Source organism: Capricornis sumatraensis, chromosome 6, assembly GCF_032405125.1.
Source record: "Capricornis sumatraensis isolate serow.1 chromosome 6, serow.2, whole genome shotgun sequence".
NCBI classification, from domain to species: Eukaryota; Metazoa; Chordata; class Mammalia; order Artiodactyla; family Bovidae; genus Capricornis; species Capricornis sumatraensis.
In genome coordinates, this window is record NC_091074.1 from 46,789,794 (window position 1) to 46,810,287 (window position 20,494).

The 20,494-nt window shown below is 39.2% G+C and overlaps 2 pseudogenes; both read left to right on the plus strand.

Moving 5' to 3' along the window:
- The first annotated feature begins 487 nt into the window (after nt 1–487).
- LOC138080704 (testican-3-like) lies at nt 488–1,297 on the plus strand (annotated as a pseudogene).
- A 73-nt stretch (nt 1,298–1,370) lies between these two features.
- The window catches only part of LOC138080706 (craniofacial development protein 2 pseudogene), a 31,940-nt pseudogene continuing 12,816 nt past the window's right edge, over nt 1,371–20,494 (plus strand).

Sequence of the window (20,494 nt, forward strand, 5' to 3'; positions counted from 1 at the left end):
TGGTATTGACCATCTGGTGATGTCCATGTGTAGAGGCATCTCTTCTGTTGTTGGAAGAGGGTGTTTGCTATAACCAGTGTGTTCTCTTGGCAAAACTCCGTTAGCTTTTAACCTGCTTCATTTTGTACTCCAAGGCCAAACTTCCCTTTTACTCCAGGTATCTCTTGACTTCTTAATTTTGCATTCCAGTCCCCAGTGATGAAAAGGACGTATTTCTTTGGTGTTAGTTCTAGGAGGTCTTGTGATTCTTCGTAGAATCGTTCTAAATCTACTTCAGCTTCGACATTAGTGGTTGGGATATGGATTTGGATTCGGCAGGCATCAGTGGCCATGGGATCCAGGAGCGGCTCTGGGAGCTTGTCCAGTGCGTCCGGTGGGGGCTGGGTGGCTCACAGGATTGACACTGGCTGCCTTCTCACCCCTGCTCCTGGTTGAGCCCTGCGTTCTGGGCCTCCGTATGATTTGGCTCTGGTATCTGCATCCCTAGATGCTCCAGGAACTGGCAGTGCTGTGCATGGGTGTGACTGCTTGGTTCTGGCAGGCTCAGGGGGCAGCTGCGGGCCAGCTGGATGGCGGCAGTTTTCTGGAAGACAAACAGTAGCTCAGCGAGGTGTCCCAGGATAACCAAGAGGCCGGACAGTGGAACCGCTTCTGAGACGATGATTATTTCTGCACTTGAAGTCCAGGAAAGATTTCTATCAGGCTAAAGGATGAAATGTAGTTGCCACGAAGTGTGCATCGTTCAAGGTTCTCACACCGCAGTCTGCAGTTGATCATCAGAGGCTCACGCACAGTATGAAAGATTTGGGAGTTGGGCATAAGCCCTGGAAGGGCCCCCTCCATCCACCTGCAGGTAGTGCTGTGGGCTGTCTACCAGACCCGTCTGTGGTTCAGATGGACAAACATACACTTCTTAGTGCAAACTAGAATATCAAGCATGTGTCTTAGGAAAACAGATCTCAGTAAGTGTGAAGGTCATTGCCCATGCCCCTCATATACAACCATGAGCTCAAGCAGGAATATGAAGAGAGAGTCCACTTATAAGGGCAGCCAGTGTAGAGGAGAGGCCTATGTGCTCTCTGCTCCTGGGTGCCGTCGAACATTTCCTCCAGCCTTTCTCAGATCCCCTTCTGGGGGGGACTCCAGCAGGGCCTCTGCCTTGGCTCACTGGTGGCACGTTGACCAAAATTCAATGGCTGGTGAAGATTTATACACTCAAGGAGGACCAGCAGTGGGACAACCAGGGCACCAGCTATGTGGAGCTACTGAAGGACCTGTCCTCCTAGGCAGGGTTTGACAAAATGTGGTCCACTGGAGAGGGGAATGGCAAACCACTCCAGTATTCTTGCCTGGAGAACTCCAGAAACAGTATGAAAAGGCAAAAAAAAAAAAAAAAGATACCAGAAAGTGAGCCACCCAGGGAGGAAGGTGTCCAATATGTTACTGGAGAAGAGCTGAGAAATAGCTCCAGAAGGAATGTAGAAGCTGAGCCAAAGCGGAAATGATGCCAAGTTATGGTTGTGTCTGGTGGTGAAAGTAAAGTCCAATGCTGTAAAGAACAATATTACATTGGAACCTGGAATGTTAGGTCCATGAATCAAGGTAAATTGGATGTGGTCAAACAGGAGACAGCAAGAGTGAACATCAACATTTTAGGAATCAGTGAACTAAAATGGACTGGAATGGGTGAATTTAATTCAGATGACCATTATATCTACTACTGTGGACAAGAATCTCTTAGAAGGAATGGACTCAACAAGAGTCCAAAATGCAATACCTGGGTGCTTGATTCTACTTGTGTGTTAATAGTCCCATAAAAACTTTAATATTAAATCACCCAGTTATTAGTCAGTGCCTAGTCAGAAAAGCAGAAGTGCTCTAGGCAGTTCAGATAAAGGGAATAAAATCCAAAGAGGCCAAAATGGGCATATGTACCCAGAGCTCACAAGAGTCATAGTACTGAGGCTATGCTATTGGGACCCTTCTGTATTTGTTGATACTTCTAGGAGCTGAGAATTTGCACTCTTACTGAAGCTGAAAGAACATGGAAGCCCACAGTTCCACTGGTGTTACTGGAGTAGCCAGAACTTCTGGGGCTTATGGTTGCTTGTTTCCACTGATCCAGATGTAGCAAATGGTAAAGACACCTTCTCTCTTCTCTTGCCTAGTCTTTCTCTAGGCCTGTGTTTGGTGGAATCTCACTGGAAACTACCTGGCAAGGAAACCTAGAAAATCTAGTTTGCAGATTTCCAGCACCCTTCAATATAAAGAATGCTAAAAAGCGTGAATGAAACTAAAAATCAGCTTTCCCAAGGAGTGATATCATAATATTCACTTGATCATCTTCTTACTTTTAGAGCTCTCTTTTCTTGTAAATTGTGTTGTAATTCAGTGCCATCACTGAGCAACTGGATTTTCATCTCTCATGTACTTAAGCAGAAAAGAGATTCATTGGAAAGATAATTGGGTGCTAACAGAAGTGAGGGGAAAGCTGGAACTGGAAAACAGAAACTGATGGGGGTAGGGTAAGGGTAGGAACTCTGCTAGGCACTCCCGTCTAGAGGAATTCATTGTATCCATTTTTCATTTTAAAATCAAAGTTCAAGAAAAGATAATTAAGTTGATCAGTCTTTGAAAGGATGGCAACTTTATTGTTGTTGTTGTTCAGTCACCCAGTCATGTCTGCCTCTTTGCGACCCCATGGACTGCAGCACGCCAAGCCTCCCTGTCCCTCACCATCTCCCAAAGTTTGCCCAAGTTCGTGTCCATCCAGCTATCTTATCCTCTGACACCCTCTTCTCCTGCCCTCAATCTTTCTAAGCATCAGGGACTGTTCCAATGAGTCAGCTCTTGCATCAGATGACCAAAATACTGAAGTTTAAGCTTCAACATCAGTTCTTCCAACAAGTATTCAGGGTTGATTTTCCTTAAGATTGATTGGTTTGATCTCCTTGCTCTCCAGAGGACTTTCAGGAATCTTCTCCAGCACCACAAACTCAAAAAGATCAATTCTTTGGCACTCTGTCTTCTTTATGGTCCAGCTCTCACAACTGTACCTAACCACTGGGAAGACCATAGCCTTCACTATATGGACCTTTGTCGGCAGAGTAATGTCTCTGCTTTTCAATGCACTGTCTAGGTTTGTCATAGCTTTCCTGCCAAGAAGCAGTCATCTTCTGATTTTATGGCTGCAGTTACCATCTGCAGTGATTTTAGAGCCCAAGAAGGGGAAATCTGTCACTACTTCCACCTTTTCCCTTTCTATTTGCCATGAAGTAATGGGGCCACTTTCACTCTCCTCCTTCACCTTCATCGAGAGGCTCTTTAGTTTGTCTTTGCTTTAGTTCCTCCTTTGCAACTTCATTAGGAAAGATAATCTTCCCAAAGTAAAATAGGGACCTCTCACTCAGATACAGAAATGGCTCTTGGGCAGAAAATATAAATCAAACAGACATGGAGACAAATAATACCAGCTACACTTGCAGATCCCATTCCCAGGTATTTTCTCTAGTGTTTTCCCTATAGGCTGATTCTATTGTTGAGTCCTCTGGGATGATGATATCCATTTCACTTCCCTGAAAATCACAACCCTGTCTCTAATTAGAATTTTTTTCTTAGAAATTTTTGTTTGAATGCAAAAAGAAGTATTAGTGAACTTTTGCTTCTCTTTTTTGAACTGGTGAACCTTTATTCATATGCTTTTCATCTAGGACAGCTTCCCAAGTGACCCTCCCACACTTAGATTGTCCCTTCCTGTTTCCCTGAGAAGTGGATAAAAGGTCATGAGATTCTCTTCCCGTTCTGTCTACTCCTTTCCTTTCTTTCTTCCTTTCAAGAAATGTTTTCTGTGCCCACTCCATTCTTCTCTCTGGTTTAACCCTCCATAGTAAATATCATCATGACTTCCATTTGTTGGGTACCTACTGTGTTCCTGAGGCTTTATACATATTATTTCATTTAATTGACACAGGACCCCAGTGAAATTATCATTACATAGATAGAAAAATTAAGGCTCATAGAGTTTAAGTGGTTGATCCAAGGTCACAAATCTACTTAGTAGTGAAGCTCAACGTTGAGCCCAAGATTGCTTAATTCCAAAACTTACGTTTTTTTCATAGAACTGTGGGGCCTGTGCTGCCTCTCATATGGAGACACAGAAATTAGAAGAGGGGTTAGAAAGAAATTAGATACTCAGGTATCTTGCCAAGTCTTTGTTTTTAAAGAATGCTTTTAAACATAACAAAAGAATAGTTCATTATAAACAGGATGAAAATCAGGAAATCCCCATCTTTATCAGATTGATTTAATTTCAACCTTTCAAGATGAATTATACACAGTGACCCTTATATTTCCTGATACTTAGGAATTAGACTTCTGCTTGGTTTGGCTTGCCAATAGGAAATGGAAAAAAAAAAAAAAAGAAAGATTTCAAGAAATTATTCTGCAGTTTTATTCAGAGGCATGGTGCCTGCTCCCTGAGAAAAGGGTTTAGTCAGGTTTGGTTTAGAGGTAGTACTCTTTACTGATTAGGAGAAATTATTTGTGAACCAAATAGTATAAATAATCATTTACACTACTGATGTAAATGTACAGAACACATTATTCCAAGAACTATATTACCTGCAGTTGTGAAGGCAGCTACTTTCATTTAGGAACAGCTTGCCATTAACCATGTGCTTTAATCAGCTCTTTGGATTTCTATCAACTCTGAGGGACATGGAGTTCAGAGAAAGGGCTCACATTTACTGAGTATCTACAGTGTTCCAAGCTCATTCATAAATGCTTTAATTTTCTCATATCATTTGATATAGAATGCTATGAAGTAAGCAATATTATTATCCCTGTCTTCAAAGAAAGAAAAACTCAAGAGTTGAACTCTAAATTCTGGCTATTCCTTTGCTCTTTGGAGAGACTCAAAATACAGGGAGGTCAGGATTGTGTGAATTCATGGAAAGCTTGACTGGGTCCATCATCCTCCAACTCCCCGAGAAGAGTGAGCCAGGGCATAATTTAGAGTTATGGGGGCAGGGAAGGCAATGTGGAGGCCAGAGGAGAGTAGGAATGATGAGACTGACTCTAAATTTTGGTGCTCTGTTGTAATCTGCTATATCTACTTTATTCAGTAAGTTTAAGAAGGGTATTGCTAGATTCATAGACAAATATATTGTTAGATAATTTCTCTAAAGAATCCCAAAAGGTCAGCTTTAAGAAAGGACCATTGTAGGCTTTAGTCTCAGACCATCTCTTCTTCCTCTGTATTCTCCCAGGACCATTTTATCCATGTCCATAGCTACAAAAACCTTTTATAAACCAGTGACTCTCAAATCTATACCACAATCCAGACCTCTCCCCTAAATTTCTTTTCACATATCCAACTCCCTTGTGCAGATCTAACTTGGATGACCCACAGACCTCGAATGGAAATATCTCCCTGCTGCTCTTCTCTTGCTCCTTGTTTCACATTCCAGTGAATGACAGCTCTATCCACTCAGTTGTCCAAATGAGAAAACTAAGCAACTTCCTTGGCTTTATGTTTTCCCTTACTGCTCTTCATCCACTTCACTCTGAATCTAGTCAATAACTGAACCTGTCATCTCTGTCTTCCAGTTATCCCTGGAATCCACATACTTCTGTCTGTCGGGAGCTCAAGTGAGCCAGAGAACATTTAGCTGTCAGGTGTTGGAGTTGCTGATTAACGAGCTAAAAGTAATAGTCAAGTCTTTGATCATTTAACTACAATAGTACAAGGAAGAGGATAAAAGCAAACTAAGTGTTGACACCGTCCATTTCATTTTCTGCTGTGGAATTATGAACAGATGAAGTTGACTCACTGTTGAGTGAACCCCAAACAAGAGGCTCCTACAATTTTATGAACTGTGGAGCCAAAGGAGAGGAAGATGGAGAAGGGCTAGAAGTGGAAAAATACTGAGTATTGTGTTGGAATGGGGAAAGCATTTTCTAGGGTCCCTGATAAGGAGACCTCCTAGTGGAGATATCTGGACAAGGATACAGAGTATATAAGAGATGGCTGCAACTCCCTTTAGAGACTGCAGTGCATTGGCTAGTGTGGGAGAGAGGCTTTTCCCGGTGCGGCCTGCCTGGTAAAGCCTTTGTAATTGCCTATTGTAGGACCTGAAAAGCCACAGACAGAATTTTGGCAAGAAGCTGGACTCCTTGTTCCCTATTCCTTGTTCTGCAACCTTAGTCCAAGCCACTGTCTTCTCTTACCTCTGAAACAGCCTCCTTACTCATCTCCTTGAAGACAGGCTTGCCATCCTCCAGGTTGTTTTCCATAAAGCTGCCTAAAGTATCTTTGTAAAATAGAAATATCATCTAATCATTCCTATATCAGTCAGATTCTCTAAAGGAAATAGACTTTAATTGAGATGGTTCAGATGAAAACTTTCCATAGAAAAGTTTCTTACAAGAGATGTGAGCAAAATTAAGGAGACTAGGAACAGGGGAAGTCATATCCATCTTTAAGGCCTATAGGGTCAAGAAATAGTTACTCCGTGAGAGCTGGAGACCCAAGAGAGATAAATAGTCACTGACAGATACAGCAGTGAAGCAAGAGGGCATGAGGCATAGACAACTCATTGGCCAAACTGAACCAAAAGCCAGCAGGCAAGAGAAACTGGGTGGTGGACCCTGTGGGGATCAGCTTTCCATGGCAAGATCAAGGCAAAGAATAGGTTTTCATGTAAGGGAAGCAGAGAAGAACCAACACAATACCCCTGCTTAAACCTCACCAGTGTCTTCACTGTGCTTATAGGATAAAGTCCAAGATCCTTGATATGGTTCTAGCTGTTTCCTGATCTAGACTGGGTCTTCTTCACCAATTTTATCACATATTTCCCTCTCTTCCTGCTCTATACTTCACTCACGTCAACTTTGGGTCTTTCATATCCAGGCCTTTTAAGAACTATTCTCTCTTTCAGAAATATTTTCTCCACTCTACCTTTTTCTTCAGTTTCATTGAAATATAATTGACATACAACACTGTGTAAGTTAAAGTTGTACGGCATAATGATTTGACTTACATGCATTATGAAATGATTATTACAGTAAGTTTAGAACCTCTATCATTTCATAGAGATGCCAAACTTAAAGACAAAATTCCTTATAATTTAAATTCTTAGGATTTACTCTCTTAGCAACTTTCGTATATAAAATGCAATTACATTTATCATGTTGTATACTACAATCAGTCACTCTCACTTTAATCTAGATGCAGTGAGCTCACTTCTTCAATCTCATTAAATGTTACTTCCTGCAATAAGTCTATTCTTACGTGACCCTGATTAGGTTTAGTGGTTTCTCATGAATTCCCATATCCTACTTCCACATCAAAACCTTAAGTGAACTTCTTGTCACTCCCACTATACTGTAAGCTTTAGGGAGCACAGATTTTATCTATCATGTTCACCATTGTCTCCTTGGTGTGCCTGGTACTGGTAAGTACTTACTGAATGAATGAGCATTTATTAGATTTCATGTACTTGTCATTCACTACCTTTTCCATTGATTTCTTTTTGTATCTATTTTACGGAGAGAGTTTATTAGGAGAGGCTGCTAGATTTTATCAGTGTCTTTTCAGCAAGTGTTCATGTGGTCATATGGTTTTTCTCTTTAATTTTCTGTTGTAATAAATTATTGATTTTAGACCATACACTTGGATTCCTAAAAGTTTTACCATCTAGTAATAATACATGTAATTCATTTTATTAGATGCTAAATTTTGTTTGCTGATAACTTACTTAGAATTTTTATATCTAGATTCATTAGTGAAAGTGGCCTGAAAGTTTTGCTTTTTCATGCTCTTTAATTGGTTTCAGCAAAAGGATTATGCTGGCTTATAAAATAGAGGAGCTTAAATTGCATCAGAATTACCTGTTATTTAAGAGTTAGAGCACAGTTATGAAAAATCAATCCTTGTTTTATTTTTTTAATATAAATTTATTTATTTTAATTGGAGGTTAATTACTTTACAATATTGTATTGGTTTGTGATCCTTGTTTTAATGGCTTTAATAATCACCTGCATTAGTTTCCTATTGCTACTGTAACAAAGTAGCACAAAATTAGTAAAACAACACAAACTGATTCGCTCATAGTTATGGAGGTCGAATAAGCAAAATCAGCTTACTGGCTAAAGTCATTAGGGCTGCACCTCCTCTGAGGGCTCTAGAGAAGACTCTAGTTCCTTGTATTTTCCAGCTTCTAGAGACCACTTACATTTTTTTGCTCCTGGTCTTTTCTTGCATCTTCAAGCTAGTAGTGTAGCATCTTCAAATCTCTGCTTCCCAGTCACACTGTCTTCATTTATGGTCAGATCACCTTCTACCTCTATCTTATAAAGATACTTGTTATTACATTTGGGGCAACCTAGATAATTAAATAAAATGCTGAAGTTACACCTGCAAAAATCTCTTTGCTACAAAGGGTAATGTTCACAAATTCCAGGTAATAGAACCTGAGTATACTTGAGGGTCATTACTTATCCTACTACTCTTCTTATTATGTACAAACCCTTGGGATTGCAGGAGGAGAAGGGGACAACAGAGCATAAGATGGTTGGATGGCATCACCAACTCAATGGACATGAGTTTGAGTAAACTCCGGGAGTTGGCGATGGACAGGGAGGCCTGGCCTGCTGCAGTACATGGGGTCACAAAGAGTTGGACACAACTGAGTGACTGAACTGAACTGAGATTGCATCATTTGGACCAACCAGATAATGTAGGATAATCTCTTTATCTTCCAAACATAATCCTTTGACCATATAAAACAACTTGTTCACAGATTCAGGGACAAGCACACAGACCTCTTTGGGGGATCATTTTTCAGTCTACCATATTACCTTTCAAATCTTTCCTGTGGAAATTGGTCTTTTGATGTTTTATACTTCTTTAGATCCGGTCTAGCCATTTCCATTGTGGAAGGAAATAATCAATTTCTCTCTACTCCTAAAATTTGCTCCTGTAGATTTGTATAAAATATTCTCATAATTTTTATTTATTTTTAATTAATTTATTTATTTTAACTTGGGAATAATTACTTTATAATATTGCGATGGCCACAGGTAAATCCCTTTTCATTCCTCATCTGGTGTAATTTGTTTTTTTACAATGTTTTGCTAGAATTAGGTTTGTGAAGGATATTTTTATTGATATTTTCAAAGGAGTAGCTTTTAAATCAACATTTTTTTCTGCATTTTTTTCTGTTTAATCCTTCAATTTTAGGTTATATTTTATTTTCCTAGTTTGAGTACTCATTTGTTCTAATTTTTTTTATCAAGTTTTTAATTTTTCTTCACAATTTGGAAATGCTGCTAAAATGTTTATACATTTCTTGTCTTACTAAACAAATAAGCCTAACAACCATTCTCATAGTTAAAATTCATTATTAAAAGCAGCAGTTCTAATTCAGCAATGAAAAAATACCCTTGAGGTAGGCAAAGTCATTACTCCTAAACTAAGTGGGTCAAGATTGACTTCTGTTCCTTCTAATTTTTAAGATCATCTTTATATTATATATTTCTGATTTTATTGGATTATAATGAGTGTCTGGTTTGAAAAGCCTTTGTTGTTTTATTTTTTAATTTTTTCCACCAAATATTAATTTTTATAAATAAATAATGCTCAGGTAAAATACATGTTATCAATTCTAAATATATAGGTTCTATATGTATCTATTAAGTCATTTTATTTACATGTTTAATTTTCTGTATTATTTGTTATTCATTGTTTAGAAAATTAATTCTTGAAGAAGCATATTAATATACATGATAGTTATATTGCTATTAGTGCTTTCTTTGTTTATAACAGCTTTTGCTGCATGCAGATTTATTTATTTATTTTTGAATCCGCCATGTGTTCCCCATCCTGAACTTCCCTCCCACCTCCCTCCCCATCCCATCCCTCTGGGTCATCCCAGTGCACCAGCCCCAAGAACCCTGTCTCATGCATCAAACCTGGACTGGTGATTTGTTTCACATATGATAATATACATGTTTCAATGCCATTCTCCCAAATCATCCCACCCTCGCCCTCTCCCACAGAATCCAAAAGACTGTTCTATACATCTGTGTCTCTTTTGCTGTCTCGCATACAGGGTTATGTTTACCATCTTTCTAAATTCCATATATATGTGTTAGTATACTGTATTGGTGTTTTTCTTTCTGGCTTACTTCACTCTGTATAATCGGCTCCAGTTTCATCCATCTCATTAGAACTGATTCAAATGTATTCTTTTTAATGGCTGAGTAATACTCCATTGTGTATATGTACCACAGCTTTCTTATCCATTCGTCTGCTGATGGACATCTAAGTTGCTTTCATGTCTTGGCTATTATAAACAGTGCTGCGATGAACATTGGAGTACACGTGTCTCTTTCAATTCTGGTTTCCTCGGTGTGTATGCCCAGCAGTGGGATTGCTGGGTTATATGGTCAGTTTTAAGGAATCTCCACACTGTTCTCCATAGTGGCTGTACTAGTTTGCTTTCCCACCAACAGTGTAAGAGGGTTCCCTTTTCTCCACACCCACTCTAGCATTTATTGCTTGTAGACTTTTGGATAGCAGCCATTCTGACTGGTGTGAAATGGTACCTCATTGTGGTTTTGATTTGCATTTCTCTGATATTGAGTAATGTTAAGCATCTTTTCATGTGTTTGTTAACCATCCGTATGTCTTCTTTGGAGAAATGTCTGTTTAGTTCTTTGGCCCATTTTTTGATTGCATTGTTTATATTTCTGGAATTGAGCTGCAGGAGTTGGTTGTATATTTTTGAGATTAATTCTTTGTCAGTTACTTCATTTGTTATTTTCTCCCATTCTGAAGGCTGTCTTTTCACCTTGTTAATAGTTTCCTTTGTTGCGCAAATGCTTTTAAGTTTAATTGGGTCCCATTTGTTTATTTTTGCTTTTATTTCCAATACTCTGGGATGTGCATGCAGATTTATGAGAGTTGTATTTACTTTGTAAATTGTACCTTTTAAAATAACTTAATGCTCTTTTTCATGTGCAATTTTTTTCATCTTAAATTCAATTTTAACTAATATTAATATTGATATTCCTGCTTTCTTTTTTGCTTAAAATTACCTATTGTCTTTCTGTTTATTCATTTTCAAGCTTGATCATTTTGTTTTAAATGTTAATTGTAAGCACAGTATATCTCATTCCTTTAAACAGATCTAGTTTTATTTTTGATGTACAATATTATATTAGTTTCAGGTATGTAAGATATTCAGTATTTTTATACATTACAAAATGATAATCTGCCAGGGTCCAGCCCTGGTGGATCCAGGGTAATTCAAAGGGGAGACGGAGTAGGCATCCTGGGAAAGAACTTATTTAATTACAGATATAAAGAGAGATTAGAAAAGGATAGTGTAGTAGGAAATATCAGTGGAGAAAAAGATGCTGAATAACTTGGTTTATGTGGAACACCAATAAAACTCCAAGACAAGGAGTTTGCACCACCTATGTAGGCCACAGGTGTCTTTCTGTTCTCCCGAAGGAGAGGAGACACTGAGGCCTCCCCGGTCAGATCTTAGAAGCCCAGGCAAAATTAGCAGGCTTGGCGAGTATCCACGCTCCAGATGGGAATTCAGCCAGAAGGGGAAAGAAAGAACGACATGGGGGAATCAGTCTTTCCAGAAACTGATCCATTTTCTTTATTTTCAGGTTTGCTTATATACTTTTTGTTATACATAGGGATGAATACAGAGTCATGCAGGATCAGCAGACCTGACCTTTATCAAAATCAGGTGCTTCATATAAAAGTGTACAAAGGTCTTAGGGATTTTACATCATCTTCTGGCCATGAGGCCTGCTGACATTTTATGGCCCTTTCTGATAATGGTCAGTCAACCAGAAAACTTATTTTTTCCAAGGGTGATTTTTTCTTAAACTAGGTGCCACCCTCTGAAGGTACCAGATAAAGTTGCATTCCTATAGGGTGAGAGTGCAGGGGGTTATAATCAAGAAAAGGAATTTACTTAGCCTAAGGTTTAACATGATTAATATCAAAGGTTAATACTTATTTCTCCCATATGCTAGTTATATTCATTATAAGGGCAGGGAATATGGAGATTTAGCAGCACATATTGGCTCAACAAATGAAAAACCCTTCACCAATATAATTTCTAATCAACCCACTATACTATGCTAATAATTTTCTAATTTCTCAAAAGAATCTGTATTTAGAAAGTTTAAAGCATCTTGTGCCCCCCATGGTTGGGAGGCTATAAACAATCACATGTGGCCAGACGAACCTGCTCAGGCAGGCTAGAGAACCTTCAGAGGAGTTTGTAAGTTGAAACACTCTTGTCATGCCCAGGAATTTTTATTGACTGGAGCTGCAAGTTAACTCCTTCTCTGGGGGGAGGGGGGGGGCGGGGGAGGCAGCCCCCTGTAAAGTCAGAGGTGTAGGTGAGAGCATAAAACAGTAAAGTAGGCAGATTCTGGTTTTGGGGGTAGATGCTCGCGAACAGGGGGTCTCCTGAGGTTCGATCCCACCTTTGTATAATGCCGAGCCTCCTTCCTCATGACCTTTGCCATGGGCGGAGTTCCTCACGCTGGCTCCCGGCAATAATCATGAAAAGTCTAGTTACCATCTATCACCATGTGAAGTTATTAACAATATTATTGACTATGTTTCCAATTCTGTACATTATATCTTCATGATTTTCAATTTTATAACTAGAAGTTTGCACCTCTTAATCTCCCTCAACTATTTCACTCATCCTCCTACCCTTCTCCCCAAAATCACCAGTTTGTTTTCTCTATTTTTGAGTATGTTCTATTTTATGTTTCTTCATTTGTTTTGTTTTTTAGCTTCCACATATATGTAAGTAAGTAACCAAGTTAGACGTCTAACTCAATGAAAATATGAGCCAAGGCGTGTAGGGCCACCCATGACAGATGGGTCATGGTGGAGAGTCCTGACAAAATGTGATCCACTAGAGAAGGGAATGGCAAACCACTTCAGTATTCTCGCCTTGAGAACCCCATGAACAGCATGAAAAGACAATAAGATAGGACACCAAAAGATGAACACCCCAGGTTGGTAGGTGCCCAATATGCTATGGGAGATCAGTGGAGAAATAACTCCAGAAAGAATGAAGAGATGGAGCCAAGGCAAAAACAACACCCAGTTATGTGACAGGTGGTGGAAGTAAAGCCTGATGCTATAAAGAGCAATATTGCATAGCAACCTGAAATGTTACCTCCATGAATCAAGGCAAATTGGAAGTGGTCAAACAGGAGTTGGCAAGAGTGAACATTGACATTTTAGGAATCAGTGAACTAAAATTGATTGGAATGGGTGAATTTAACTCAGATGACCATTATATCTACTACTGTGGGCAAGAATCCCTTAGAAGAAATAGAGCAGCCATCACAGTCAACAAAAGGGTCTGAATTGCAGTACTTGGATGCAATCTCAAAAATGACAGAATGATCTCTGTTCATTTCCAAGGCAAACCATTCAATATCACAGTAATCCCAGTCTATGCCCCTACCAATAATGTTGAAGAAGCTGAAGTTGAATGGTTCTATGAAGACCGATAAGACCTTCTAGAACTAACACCCCAAAAAAGATGTCCTTTTCATTATAGGGGACTGGAATGCAAAAGTAGGAAGCCAAGAAATACCTGGAGTAACAGGCATAGTTGGCCTTGGAATACAAAATGAAGCAGGTCAAAGGCTATCAGAGTTTTGCCAAGAGAATGCACTGATCATAGCAAACAACTTCTTCCAACACAAAAGAAGACTCTACACATGGACATCACCAGATGGTCAGTACTGAAGCCAGATTGATTATATTCTTTGCAGCCAAAGATGGAGAAGCTCTATATAGTCAGCAAAAACAAGAACGGGAGCTGACTGTGGCTCAGATCATGATCACCTTATGCCAAATTCAGACTTAAATTGAAGAAAGTAGGGAAAACCACTAGACCTAAACTAAACAAACCATTTAGGTGTGACCTAAATCAAATCCCTTACAATTATACAGTGGAAGTGACAAATAGATTCAAGGGCTTAGATCTGATAGACAGAGTGCCTGAAGAACTATGGACAGAGGTTTGTGACATTGTACAAGAGGCAGTGATCAAGACCATCTCCAAGAAAAAGAAATGCAAAAAGGCAAAATAGTTGTCTGAAGAGGCCTTACAAATAGCTGAGAAAAGAAGAGAAGCTAAAGGCAAAGGAGAAAAGGAAAGATATACCCATTTGAATTCAGAGTTCCAAAGAATAGCAAGGAGAGATAAGAAAGCCTTCCTCTGTGATCAATGCAAAGAAATGAAAGAAAATAATAGAATGGGAAAGACTAGAGAACTCTTCAAGAAAACTAGAGATACCAAAGGAACATTTCATGCAATGATGGACACTATAAAGGACAGAAATGGTATGGACCTAACAGAAGCAGAAGATATTAAGAAGAGGTGGCAAAAATACAAAGAAGAACTATATAAAAAAAATCTTCATGACCCATATAATCACAATGGTGTGATTACTCAACTAGAGCCAGATATCCTGGAATGTGAAGTCAAGTGGGCCTTAAGAAGCATCACTATGAACAAAGCTAGTGGAGGTGATGGAATTCCAGCTGAGCTATATCAAATCCTGAAAGATGATGCTGTGAAAGTGCTGCACTCAATATGCCAGCAAATTTGGAAAACTCAGCAGTAGCCACAGGACTGGAAAAGATCAGTTTTCATCCCAATCCCAAAAAAAGGCAATGCCAAAGAATGTTCAAACTATTGCACATTTGCACTCATCTCACACACTAGCAAAGTAATGTTCAAAATTCTCCAAGCCAGGCTTCAAGAGTACTTGAACTGTGAACTTCCAGATGTTCAAGCTGGATTTAGAAAAGGCAGAGGAACCAGAGATCAAGCTGCCAACATCTGTTGGATCATTGAAAAAGCAAGAGAGTACCAGAAAAACATCTACCTCTGCTTTATCGACTATGCCAATGTCTTTGACCATGTTGATCACAACAAACTGTGGAAATTTCTTTAAGAGATGGGAATACCAGACCACCTGACCGGCCTCCTGAGAAATCTATATGCAGGTCAAGAGGCAACAGTTAGAACTGGACATAGGACAACAAACTGGTTCCAAATCGGGAAAGGAGTACATCAAGGCTGTGTTTAACATATATGCAGAGTACATCACGCAAAATGCTGGGCTGGATGAAACACAGGGTAGACTCAAGACTGCTGGGAGAAATATCAATAACCTCAGACATGCAGATGACACCACCCTTATGGCAGAAAGTGAAGAAGAACTAAAGAGCCTCTTGATGAAAGTGAAAGAGGAGAGTGAAAAAGTTGGCTTAATACTCAACATTCACAAAACGAAGATCATGGCATCTGGTCCCATCATTTGATGGCAAATGGAGAAACGATGGAAACAGTGACAAACTTTATTTTTTGGGGCTCCAAAGTCCCTGCAGATGGTGACTGCAGCCATGAAATTAAAACATGCTTGCTCCTTGGAAGAAAAGCTATGACCAACCTGCTGCTGCTGCTTCTAAGTCGCTTCAGTCATGTCCGACTCTGTGCGACCCCATAGATGGCAGCCCACCAGGCTCCCCTATCCCTGGGATTCTCCAGGCAAGAACATTGGAGTGGGTTGCCATTTCCTTCTCCAACCTAGACAGCATATTAAAAAGCAGAGACATTACTTTGCCAACAACGGTCCATCTAGTCAAAGCTATGGTTTTTCCAGTAGTCATGTATGGATGTGAGAATTGGACCATAAAGAAAGCTGAGGAATGGAGAATTGATGCTTTTGAACTGTGGTGTTGGAGAAGACTCTTGAGAGTACTTTGGACTGCAAGGAGATCCAACCAGTCAATCGTAAAGGAAATCTGTCCTGACAATTCATTGGAAGGACTGATGATGTAGCTGAAACTCCAATACTTTGGCCACATGATGTGAAGAACTGACTCACTGGAAAAGACCCTGATGCTGGGAAATATTGAAGGTGGGAGGATAAGGGGACAACAGAGGATGAGATGATTGGATGGCATCACTGACTCACTGGACATTAGTTTGAATAAGCTCCAGGAGTTGATGATGGACAGGAAAGCCTGGCATGCTGTGGTCCATGGGGTTGCAGAGAATCAGCACAACTGAGCAACTGAACTGAACTATGAGCACTTTTATGGAATATGAGATTTAAACCTTGACAAGGACTCTTGAGCATAGGACAAACTGGGTGACTCTAAGTTACCTTCTAGGGTGACTCTTTAACAGTTGGAAAGAATCATGACTAATGCCAAGTTTCCCAGAAGATAACAGAGTAGGGAATAAAGAGGCCAAGGAAATAGCCAAGCTGAAACAAATATGTTATGTGAAACCAAAGACTCTCAGATGATGATGTGCCAAATAAGGGCTCAGAGTACATGTCGTTTCTTCAGATATTAGGAATGCACTGGTTAAAAGGATATCAGGATCATTAAGAAGTTCAGTGGCAGGTCTTTTCTGCTTACTCAGGCTGTTGGTAGGAGATGCAGTCACAGAGCCAGGTTCATTCATGTCATGTGGATAATAGAGCCCTTGAAGTAGTAGAAGTCAGGTGGTAGTACTTGACTACTTAAAGCCAAAGTGTCATAGTTTTCACAGTGACCAGCAAAATCAGAGAGGCTGCCAAGAAAGCTTGATCTTCAGGAGGTTATTGAGATATTAATGGAGTTTGAGACCCCTATAGGCAAAATACACAGGCAGTTATTTTGGCAGGCACTCAAGAGAATTGTGCAACCAAAAAAAGAAAGGGAGGAGGCAATCATGGAATACATAGAAGTTGAACACAGAAGTCCTAGTAGAGTTATGGTACCTTGCTCAGTTCTTAGATCTAAACCAATTTTTGTACAGAGAACCCTTTGACTGAAAATGAAGCTAGGTCGTGAGTAGGAGGGACCCTGAAACATGATGGCAAGCATATACTAGAATGATTTTTTCAGTTCTTCCTTATGACCATTTACTCAGATGAGTGTATACTGGAGAAAAAGCAGTGCCCAGTTCCTTTGACCTAAAGAAAAGAGCTCTAGTAGTAGGAAAAGCCAAGTAGAAACTTTGGAAACTGCCTTCCCCTAGCTGGCCAACATATGAAGTCAAACACAGTATCACATCCTTGCGGCAGATGGGAGGGCAGTGCTGGTGGAAATTTGTGCCATTTGTAAAGACTTAAAGTCATAGCAGTGATGGTCCTTATAGTATCTCCATTTAATTTATAAGTCTGTTCCCTGTATAAACTGACTAGATTCGGAAGGATGACTGTAGCTACTGCAAGCTCAACCAAGTAATAGCCTACTAACATCTTCTGTGCCAGACATGGTATACTTACTAGAATAGATGGATAAGGCCTTCAGTAAATAGTATGCAAACAATTTGGTAAATGTATTCTTTTCTATTCTGATCAGGAACAGTATGATCTGGCATAAAAAACAGACTCATAGAATAATGGAACAAAATAGACAGCATGGAAATAAACCTAAACATATATTGTAACTAATTTTCAACAGGGCCACCAAGAACACACACTGGAAAAAGGATAATCTCCTCAGTAAATGGTATTGGGAAACGGGACAGCCACATGCAAAATAATGAAATTGGAACTATATTTTACACCATGTATAAAAGTCAACTCAAAATGCATTAAAGACTTAAGGATAAGACCTGAAATCAGTATCCTCCCAGAAGAAAAAACAAGTAAGCCAAACAATCAGCACCCACTTTTAAAAAATGGGTAAATGACGCAAATAGACATTTTTCTGAAGGAGGTGCACAAGTGATCAACAGATATATGAAAAAGGTGCCAAAAAATATACATGAAAATACAAATCAAAACTATAGTAAGATATCACCTCACACCTGTTAGGATGACTATTATTTAAAAATTAAAAAATAACAAATGCTGGTAAGGATGTGGACAAAAGGAAATCCTTTGTACAATGTTGGTGGGCTTGTGAAATAGTTCAGCCATTATGGGAAACAGTACAGCAACTTCTCAAAAAATTAAAAATAGAACTACAATATGATTCAGCAGTCCCAATATATATTGTTCGCTGGGTATATATTCAAAGAAAATGAAATTGTCTTGAAAAGGCATTTGTACTCTCATGTTTGTTGCAACATTATTCACAGTAGAAAAGACATGGAATAACCTAATTGACAGTGGATGAATGGGTGTAGAAAATATGGATGTGTATTCACATGTAAATACAAACATACACAAACACAGAGAATTCGAGGTTTGGGGTGGCACAAGCCACCCATCTCCTTTCATGGCCTTGCAATAAACTTTTCTCTGCTCCAAACTGACGTTTCATTTTGTTTAACCTCACTGTGCATCAGGCACAAGAACTTGCACAAACACAGAGAGAAACATTATTCAGCCATTAAAAAGAAGAGATCCTATCATTTATGGCAATATAGATGAACCTAGAGGAATTATGCTAAGTGTAATAAACCAGACATGGAAATAAAAACATTGCATGATCTTGCTTATATGTGAAATATGAAAAAAAAATTGAGCTTGCAGAAACAGAGAGTTGAGTGGTAGTTATCAGGAGAGAGGACGGGGGAAGTGGAGAGGTGTTGCTCAAGGGTACGAACTTTCAGTTATGAAATGAGTAAGTCCTGGAATTCTAATGTGGCATGGTTACTGTACTTAAAGTAAGGAAAACTTTAAATTTGTTTTTCAAAGACTCTTTCAAAGAAAAAGTTTGATCGTTGTTATTTTTGTAACAGTATCACATTGTTTTAATTATTATAGCTTTATTTTTTCACTGTATGTAATTGAATATTCATTCTGTATCATATCTAAGAATATCTATCTAAGATTTTTTTTAAATCTTTTTCATTTGTAATTTCTCTCTTGTGTATTTGTCTTGCTTAATAGTAAGAAACTTGAGAAGTTAAATTATCTGCATGATTGCTTAAAGCAGAGCTTGTCAAACCTTTTGACCTAGGACATATAGAACAATTGCATTTGCACAACAACCTGGAGTAAGCAAAAAAGGCATCTCAAATTCAGACTGATCTGGAGGGTTTGGGCTCTCAAAGAAAGGAATGCAAAGGGATAAAGCAGACGGGTTTCAATTTAACATAGGAAGGTGAGGGAGGGTAGGCTTCATTGAGAAGGTGTCATTTAAGCAAATTCATCAAGAATATTAAGAAGTAATCATACAGGTATCTGGGGGAAAACTGTTCCAGTGTGAGGAAACAGCAGAGACAAAGGTCACAAGGCTAGGGTGACACATTTGGCCTTGAGAAATAGCAAGAATTCCTTTGAGGAAGGAAGAGAGTAAAGGGACATGCTGTGGGTTTGTTTAAAGAGGTGACTGTGGCATGTTAGATAGGACCTTAAGGCTCAAAGAAAGGACTTGACTTTTTATTCAGAGACAAATGGGGAGCCACCACAGGCATTTAACAGAAGAGTGGCTTAATCTGAATAGACTGTAGGGTGTCTAGGGTCAAAACAGGGAGACTTGAAAAGAGGCTATAGCCATAATCCCATTAAGAGGTGAGGGTGATGTAGACCAGGTAAGAGCAATGGAAGTGGTAACAAATGATTAAATTCTGGATCTTATGAAGGTTGACTTGGGTCAGTTGCTTAACATCTCTGAACATTAGTTATAAATCAGTAACATGAAGATAAATAGTGCTGGGGTCCTTTAATGGACCGGGACCTGGCGGTCCAGAGTCCACGATAAGAAAGTGAAAGAGACAGCCAGAGAGAGAGAAAGAAAGAAAGACATGGGGACCCAAGCTCTGATGGAGCAAAGGTGCTTTAATGATTTTTATGTGTGTATATATAGGCTGTTGTATAAGAAATTTCTTTCGACAATGATAAAGATCAGAAAACCAAACGTATAGTAACCGTTACCAAGGGAACAAGAGATAATAATGGTCACAAGGTCAGGAGGCAATCCATATCTCAAGAAAAAGGGGGGCAAGACTAAGCAGTCTTGTTATAAAGAGAATGTTTACTAAAGGAGACCCAAGCCTGTCTCATACAATGACCTCAGTCCTGAGAGCTGCGTGCAGTTCTACTCACCTCCAACAGAGGCTGATAAGGAACAGAGGATTTATGAGAAACAGCATGTAGGAATCCTCCCGTTAAACATTCCCTGACAAAATAGTATCTACCTTTTATAGGTATTATGGGACTAAGCGAGATAGTACATGTAAGGTGTTTAATATGGTGCATGGCTCAAAGTAAGCAACAGGGCATGGAAGCAAAAAGTCTTATTAAAAGAATTCAGAAAATCATCTACTCATTCACTTATGCCCTCCAAAAGTACTAATTGAAATAAATATTTGTATTTTGAATGCAAGTTCAGATTTGAAGGGGTTATGGTTAAAATTCCTTGGGGAAGCCACTCAGATAAAACTGAGACTATAGAAACTTTTTTGAAGTATAAAGTACTTTGATGTTGGCTAGAAATGCCCAGTCACAATGACTGTAGGAGATTCCA